Genomic DNA, 8,637 nt, shown 5'->3' on the forward strand with positions numbered 1-8,637 from the left:
TTCATCAGCAGCAGTTTATATTCACAATAGATTTGAAGGTGCTTATCTTCATATCCCTTTTCACAGGGCTCATCATTAGCTTCTAAGATTTGCATTCCTGGATGAGAACTGTTCTCAGAATATTTACAAAAATCATAGGAACTCTCTTATCGGTAATAAGAGCTTAGGGTGTTTTGGTGGTTCCTTACCTGGACGATATCTTGGTACAAGCTCCAGCTTTACATTTAACAGTATCTCATACAAACAGATTCTTGTCTTTTCTTTAAGAGCATGGTGGGAGAGTCAATTTTCCAAAGAGTTCTCTTTTTTTCTCAGTCCAAGTTATTTTTGTAGGTGTCATTGTCGATTCAATCTCCATGAGACTTTCCTTAATAGATGAAAGGAGGCTGAAGTTACTCTCAACTTGTTAAAATCTTCAGTCAGTTCCTTTTTCCTCTGTAGATATTTGCATGGAGGTGCAAGGTCTGATGATAGCAGCATCAGATGCTATTCCTTTTTTTCAGTTTCACATGAGTCCTCTCCAGATTTGTCAACAGTGCAGTGATTATATTCTACTTTCTCAGATAATCTTTCTGGATTTCAAAGCAAGGCAATCCCTTTCCTGGTGGAAAAAAAATAATCAGTCCATTGTTCTAGGGGCATCTTATGCTCGTCCAAATATTATTTTTCAAGGCCTTTCAGAGCTGGTCTCTCCTGAAAAGACAGACTTATCTGAGTTTCCAATCTGACAATGTCACAGTGGTGTCTTACATTAATCATCAGGGGTTACTCTCAGTTCCCTGGTGATGAGGAAGTTGTCCTGGATTTTGACTTTGGCATAGAACAATCTTTGTACAATCTTTGCAGTGCATATAACAAGGGTAAGCAATTGTGAAGCAGATTTTCTGTCATTAATCTCTTCATCCAGGGTAGTGGTCTCTTTACCTAAAAGTTTTTAGTCAAATTGTGGATCTATTGGGTTTCCCAGAAATAGATCTGATGGCTTCTCAGTTAAATAACAAGCTTCACAGATACTTTGTGAGGTCAAGGGATCCTTAGGTGGAGTTTATTGATGCTCTAGTAGCTCCTTGCTTTTTTCGTCTGGCTTACATCTTCCCCCACTTGTTCTTTTACCAAGAGAGCCAGGATCAAGCAGGACGTATAATCAGTTATTATGATTGCTCCAACTTGGCCTCACAGAACTTGGTTTGCAGATCTGGTGCACATGTTCAGTTGTCCTCCATGGACTCTTCCTCTGCGCCACAAACTTCTTTTTCAAGGTCTGTTTTTTTCATTAGGATCTCAAGTCTCTAAACTTGATGGCTTGGAGATTGAATGCTTAGTTTAAAGAGAGGTTTTTCTGATTCGGTTATTGAGATGTTGATTTAGGCCGTAAACCTGTGACACAGAAGATTTATCAAAAGATTTGGAAGCCCTTCATTTCTTTTTTTTGAGAAACATGGTTTTAGCTATCACTCTTTTAGAATTCGTTGAATTCTTTAATTTCTTCAGGATGGTTTGGATAAAGGTTTATCGACAAGCTCATTAAAGGGCCATATTTTGTCAGTCTTGTTTCACAAGAAGATTGCCAAGCTTCCTGATATTCAGTTTTGTTCAGGCTCTAGTCAGGATTAAGCCAGTGATCAGGCCAATTTCTCCTATGTGGAACCTTTATTTTGTTTTAAGAGTTTTGCAGGTTCCTCTTTTTAAATAATTTTGAATGGATAATTTGCATATTCAGCTCTTGTCCTGGAAGGTTTTGTTTCTTTAGGCTATTTCTTCTGCCAGAAGAGTTTCTGAATTGTCTGCTCTTTGCCGTGAGCTTCCTTATCTTGTTATTCATCAGGATAAGGTAGTTTTGAGAACTAAGTTTGATTTCTTGCCTAAAGTGGTATCTTCTGATAAAAAGTGAGCATAGAGATTATTTTAATGGTTTCTGTTTTCAAAGAAGAAAAGCAGCTTTTTCATATACAAATATAAACCCAAATAAGCATTTTTCATACATTTTATACTCTGCAGGTGGTATAACAAATCATTGGAAACACATTAAGGGAAAAACTATTTTACAGCACGCTTTCCCTTTAAATAAGAAGAGACTTATCTCTCCAAGTCAAACCTTGGTGTATAGAAGCTCCGTTTCAGCACCCTCCCCCTCAGACATAGCAATAGAACAATGCTGCTGCAAGTATGGGCTTTTTATGGTGATCAGTTACATCTTACAAAGACATGCCACTCTGAATTTAACAAGGCTGTCTATTTTTTTAAAAAATGAAGGCTTCTATGTCTGTCTAAATAGTGTAGGGGCTGAACTGTGGAATCCATTAGATGCCTACCTGTACTACTAGCAGTCACTTTAGAAAGGTAGTATATTTTATTTATTGTAGCTGACATAAAGAGAGAAGTGGAGCATTAGATTGCTGCTAAATGCCTTGCCTTCAAGTGTCTGCATGACACATTACAGGCAACACTGAAGATTATCCAAAGTGAGGATGGTAGCTTTTCTACCAGGTGCAGTAACCAAAATGGTACAGCAACATTGAATAGTTCCCACAAAGACATAACAAATGACAAAGCCCCATATGGGAAAAACTAAAAAACAAAACAAAACTTGAATTGATTGATCCATGTTAATTAATTGCTCAAAATCATAGTGCTGTTTGAGTCTACAAATACCTTTGATTTCGGCCATCACAGTGCACTTTATCGAAGATGGTGGCTTGTGCCCATTTATGCTAGTCATATGCCCATGTCAGACACCAGTCTAAACCCATTCTTCCTGGAACTCCTATGCCATGTCCAAACTTTAAACTTTTTTTCTCACTGAATGCTACAACAGTACCTCCAATATGAGAAGGGGATGGTAAGAATTCTTAAAGCCAAGTCAAGAACCCCCCCCCACACACACACACACACACATTTTATCAGACTGCCACAACATAACTTCTTAATTTGCCTTGCACTTTAGGCGGTTTGTTACTATGCAGAACACTGTAAGATATATATACCCTCTAAGTAAAGCTTTTTCTAAATGGTTGCCTCCATTGGCTAGCTGATAACCAAATAACACAGGTTATTGCAGAAATATTGAAAAACTGATTTTTATCACAAAAGCTTCAACTTCCTGGAAATATATTCACCCCCCCCCCCCAACACAGTCGCACACATAAAACATAGGGACTGGAAAAAGATGCTTTTTCTATGGCTTACAATCATGATTGATTGATTCTCACCAAATTATTCTTATGCAGTTAACAGATATTGTTATTCCATTACAGCTATAGGAACATATGCACAATTATTTGCTTATTTAAGACATTCTCCTTGCTGGTTCCCAGCATTGGGATGAATGCCAAGGACAACTGGTAGATATTCATGTTACTTAGAGCTTGGATTTGAGGATGTCCAGAGACTATTCTATTACCCTATTTCAGGGCAGAATGAATATAATATTATTTCCTTACTTTGTTGCAGAAAACCTAAATAAATTTACCTAAAGCACAGCAGCTGATTAGCTTGCTACAGAAATAGAAAGAAAAATATTATTTAAACTTTTGTTAGATTGGAATTTGTCTCCTACTGGAACCAAATGGTGAAGTCACTCTATAGCTGAAAAACAATGTTACAAATGAAAGCTTTACTTTCATTTTATTTATTTACAACATAGTGTGACTGGCAAGGACTAAAGCTAAGATTATCCAAACTAATTTGTAGACTCATTCCATTGCTGTATGCAGTTGAGAGACTTTACCCTTTACACAAATTACGTAACATTTAAAGTTTTTTTTTCTTTTCTATGCATTTCCAAATGGTGAGACTAAATTAAGACCATTGGTCCTCCCTAATCCCAGGTCCCTACGGTTATGATTCTCTGCTACACAATTGTTTACAATCAATTATTATTAAAAAAATGCTACAAGTAAATTTTTAATGCGGGGAGGTTAACGCAGAGAGAGTAAAATGTAAGTAACTTCAGGACAGATATTGTGACCATGTTAAAGGGATAGTCTAGTCAAAATGTAATGATTCAGATAGAGAATGCAATTTTAAGCATTTTTTCAATTTACTCCTATTATAAATGTTTTTTTGCTTTCTTGGTATCTTTAATTGAAAAAGCAAGAATGTAAGCTTAGGAGCCAGCCCATTTTTGGGTCAACACCTGTGTAGCACTTGCTTATTGGTAGCTACATTTAGACACCAAGCAGCAAGCTCTACCCAGGTTCTGAACCAAAAATGGGCTGTCTCCTAAGCTTACATTCTTGCTTTTTCAAATAAAGATACCAAGAGACAGAAAAACAATTATAATAGGAGTAAATTAGAAAGTTGCTTAAAATTGCCTGAACTTTCTGAATCATGAAAGTTAAATTTTTACTAGACTATCCCTTTAACTTCATCTACAATATACTTCAATGGAGTGTGCTGTTTGAAAAAAAAAAAAAAACACTTATCGCTCTAACCTGACACCATATTAGACCAACAGCGCTAAAGCCGAAGGTAGTTATGAATATTTTCATTCCAATGTTCTTTAGAAAACACACACACATATATATATAAATTTATATATAGCCCTTTACAGTCAAATACCTTGCCGTATACCATAACCCATTTAACCCTTTACATTTTTTTTATTGATATTTATATTTCAAGAGTATGCATATTTCATTCAATGGGGCCTTGATAGGTGCCACAGTTACTTCTATACATTGACCTTCTGTCTCTTTTTTGGTTTTGTAAGGGTCTTGACAGGTGCCATCACCTTTGAAGTATTCTTTGTGTAAAGTTTAGTTATTATGATGTTGACAGTTTGTTAATAAAAGTGACCATGACTGGTCTTATACCTCCAGCCTTGTGCATGTCTGTTTATTGCTATGGTTACCAATAGAATGAAGCAAATTTGATCATATAAGTACACTGAAAAGTTTGTTTAAAATTGTATGCTCTGAGGCATATTTATCAAATGTCTGTCGGACCTGATCCGACAGTGTGGATCAGGTCCGACAGACATCGCTGAATGCGGAGAGCAATACGCTCTCCGTATTCAGCATTGCACCAGCAGCTCTTGTGAGCTGCTGGTGCAACGCCGCCCCCTGCAGATTTGCAGCCAATCGGCCGCCAGCAGGGGGTGTCAATCAACCCGATCGTACTCAATCGGATTGAATTGTGGCGATGTCTGTCCACCTGCTCGGAGCAGGCGGACAGGTTATGGAGCAGCGGTCTTTGCTTCATAACTGCTGTTTCTGGCGAGTCTGCAGGCTCGCCAGAAACACGGGCACACTGTCACACACAAGCTCCATACGGAGCTTGATAAATGGGCCTCTATGTCTGAATATTGAAAGAAAAAAATGTGTTTAATGTTTTTTGAATTCACTAATTAAGTGTCAGTTTAACACAGTAAAACACAGCCCATGACATATAACCCCTGTTTAAGAAGGCAATGTAACAGCTTTGGGCCAGATTTATCATAAGTTCCGGCATGAGCAAACCTGTTATGTGGCGTATCTCAATCCTCCTGGATTTTTCAGACTGGGGAAATTGACAGACCATGCTCATGCATGATTGGCTGCGGGCAAGCAGGGGGCAGCATTGCACACTAGCTATAATGTGCCATGATAAATACGGGGACGCAATGCTGGTTGGACAGGGGCAAAGATGTATGCCCATGTCCGCTGTCCCTTTGTAGTTAGCCTTAGCCTATAGCTAAACAGCACATCTTTTAAGGGGCAGTAGACACCAATTTTCATTTAACTGCATGTAATTGACACTAGTATAAAGAATAATATGCACAGATACTGATATAAAAATCCAATATAAAACTTTTTAAAAACATACTTAGAAGCTCCCAATTTAGCACTGTTGATGAGATTAGCCTGGAACACCCACTGAAATGGGCTGATAGCAGAACCTTCCCCCTCCCCTCTCCCCTGCATATGAAAAGACCCATTATACAAACAGAAGCAGTCTGAAGTCTGTATACATCAGCATACATCTAAAACTTTAGTGCTTGTTTAGGAGTCTTAAAATCTGCACAATGTTATTTAAAATAAGCAAAATATACATTTTTAAAAAAACACCCCCGAATAGGCTTTATAAATGTATCATCTACAAAACATTTATGCAAAGAAAAATCTAGTGTATAGTGTCCCTTTAATATTTGTAAATAATCTTTCACTGTTTACTATTATTTCTGTGTCCAAGGATTTTTTGTTTTGTTATTAGAATGTCAGTGTTTTAAAGTGAGTTCAAGAGCTCAAAGGTGCTCAATAGTAAAGGACCACTAAATGCAGCAGAATTGCATAATTAACAAGTACATAATAAAGAGACAATACAATAGGACCAACTCGGAAATACACAAGAAATATAGGGGGTGCCCTAGATCAGTAATAATAAATATATGACTGTAGATATCTTTAGACAATTAATATATAAATGAACAATGGGGAGTCGTGTATCCCTATATAGATAGGAACAAAACAGTGTAAAGGTATTTAGGAGAATCACTCACGTGTGAGGAAGCACCCCTCTTGAGGCAAGTCTTGCAGGCTGGAATCTTACAGTCATCCAGCAGACTGGCCTCTCGCAAATCTTCAACAACAGTGGGCTGGATTCAGATAAACGTTTCCCAAACATTTATTGTACCATTAAAGATGGTGGAGGATAGGCAAACACCCCACAACATATTTTAGGGACGCAGTCACCACGTAATGTAACAAATCTTGCGTTATTTCATAAAAAGTATTGTGTACTTTGTAACGTGTTTTGACAGTAAACAGATGTCGTATGTTGGCTATTTGTATTTTAGGGACACAGTGGTTACAAAAGTAGCATTATCTCAAAAACCCTTATATTAATGCTTTTTAAAATATCTATGTTTTTGATGATTTAAGAATACACTTTACACATAAATATAAATTAAAATCTTATTTGTATTCTCACCTTGGAAGGTTTTATGAAATAATATATGTAGATGCGCGTCTGTTTTCAGGACACTAACATGCTCATTTAAGTGTCAGACTGCAATCTCATGATGGGGATTTTCCACATACAGGTTTTAACCCTTTCTTTGCTGCCTTCTATTACCCTATGTAGATGGCGTGCCAAACTTTACATTGAGATCATGTCCTCCCCAGTGAGATAATCCCATCTGTAGATGCTCTTCTCTTTTTGTACTGTTTAACATGTTATGTTAATAAAAGAAAAATATAATTATATCAGTTTCTATTTGTTTTCATTAAACTGTAATATATTCTATTTTTTTAAATATATAAATATTGTTTGTTTATAAATATAATACTGTTTACATTTTTTTAGTAAATTAGAAAAGAAAAATTATTTAAAAAAATAAAATAAATAATAATAAAAAAATAGAAAATAAATAAATATATATATATATATATATTCTTGGTAATCATGCACTCACTACCTTCGTTAAGCATTCAAATTAACCCAGGTGTCTACTCCAGACAGTATAAACAAAGAGAATACAACTATGAGGGCACTCACACAGGATTTAATTCATCAAAGTTTATTCATCACTTAGTTCATAATTCAACATTTTCCATCTGATAAATGTCGACGTTTCGGCTTATAGTTCAAGGCTTTTTCAAGACAATCTACAATATAAATAATTATATTACAATGTTATCAAAAACCTATAGGTAAATGGCATAATTGGTATGTCATGTACCTTTAAATAATTATATACAACAAATACATACAAAAAACACCTTACTTACTAATACCCCACTACTTGTATATCAAATGTCCCCTTTTAGCCAATACAGGGAGATAGAAGTTAAAATATATAAGTGACATCAGTATTCATAAAATCTATAACAGTCTTTCCAATTAATTTTAATCCCATTTTATATTAACAAATTACTCGGAATTCTCACAGTATAGAATGGCCATGTTAAAGTGATGCTTAATCTTTAAACAACATCAGACAACATCATAACTTTCTTGGTTAGAAGTAAACGCTCAGTGTGTATAATGCCATCGTGTAGCTGTATGTTTACTAGGGAGCGGCTGCGGTAATTTAAGTTAGCCGGTAAAATCCGATTGAACTACGTCATATGACGCTTTAGAGGGAATGAAATTGTGCCATATTCCTTCCCGGGTATGCACATTTAAAATTATGCACTCTTTACAAGAGATACAATGTAATCAAAACATATGTTAACTGTTGCGGTATTTGTACATAACACATTAGCAATATCAAAGACCTTGTTACAATATGTTTACTTGTATTAGACTTATCAATATCGGTGGCGATGAGACACAGCAACATCATAGTGCCGTAATACATAAGGCCATGTTTGTAATTTTAAATATTTTTTAAATATACTCGTTTCAATCCTATTGTTAAACATAGTATTCACCATGCTTCAAACAGACTAACATTGATAGTGCACATTGATGTTAACAACAAACTAACGCACACGTAAAAGAGTAATGTAAGCCCACATTATTTTTAGATAACGTGTTTAATTTAGTGAACCACATATGCTAGGCTGTACAAACCATACATCTTAGTTTCTAAATCTGCATACATAAAAGATATGTGTACAAGTTTTAAAAATAAATGTTTCAGAAAAATAATGAATAATCGATATTGGTGTTAAGACCCCTAGGTGTTAGGGTCCCTATTCTCTCTTAAAGGGA

Source organism: Bombina bombina, chromosome 2, assembly GCF_027579735.1.
Source record: "Bombina bombina isolate aBomBom1 chromosome 2, aBomBom1.pri, whole genome shotgun sequence".
Taxonomy (NCBI): domain Eukaryota; kingdom Metazoa; phylum Chordata; class Amphibia; order Anura; family Bombinatoridae; genus Bombina; species Bombina bombina.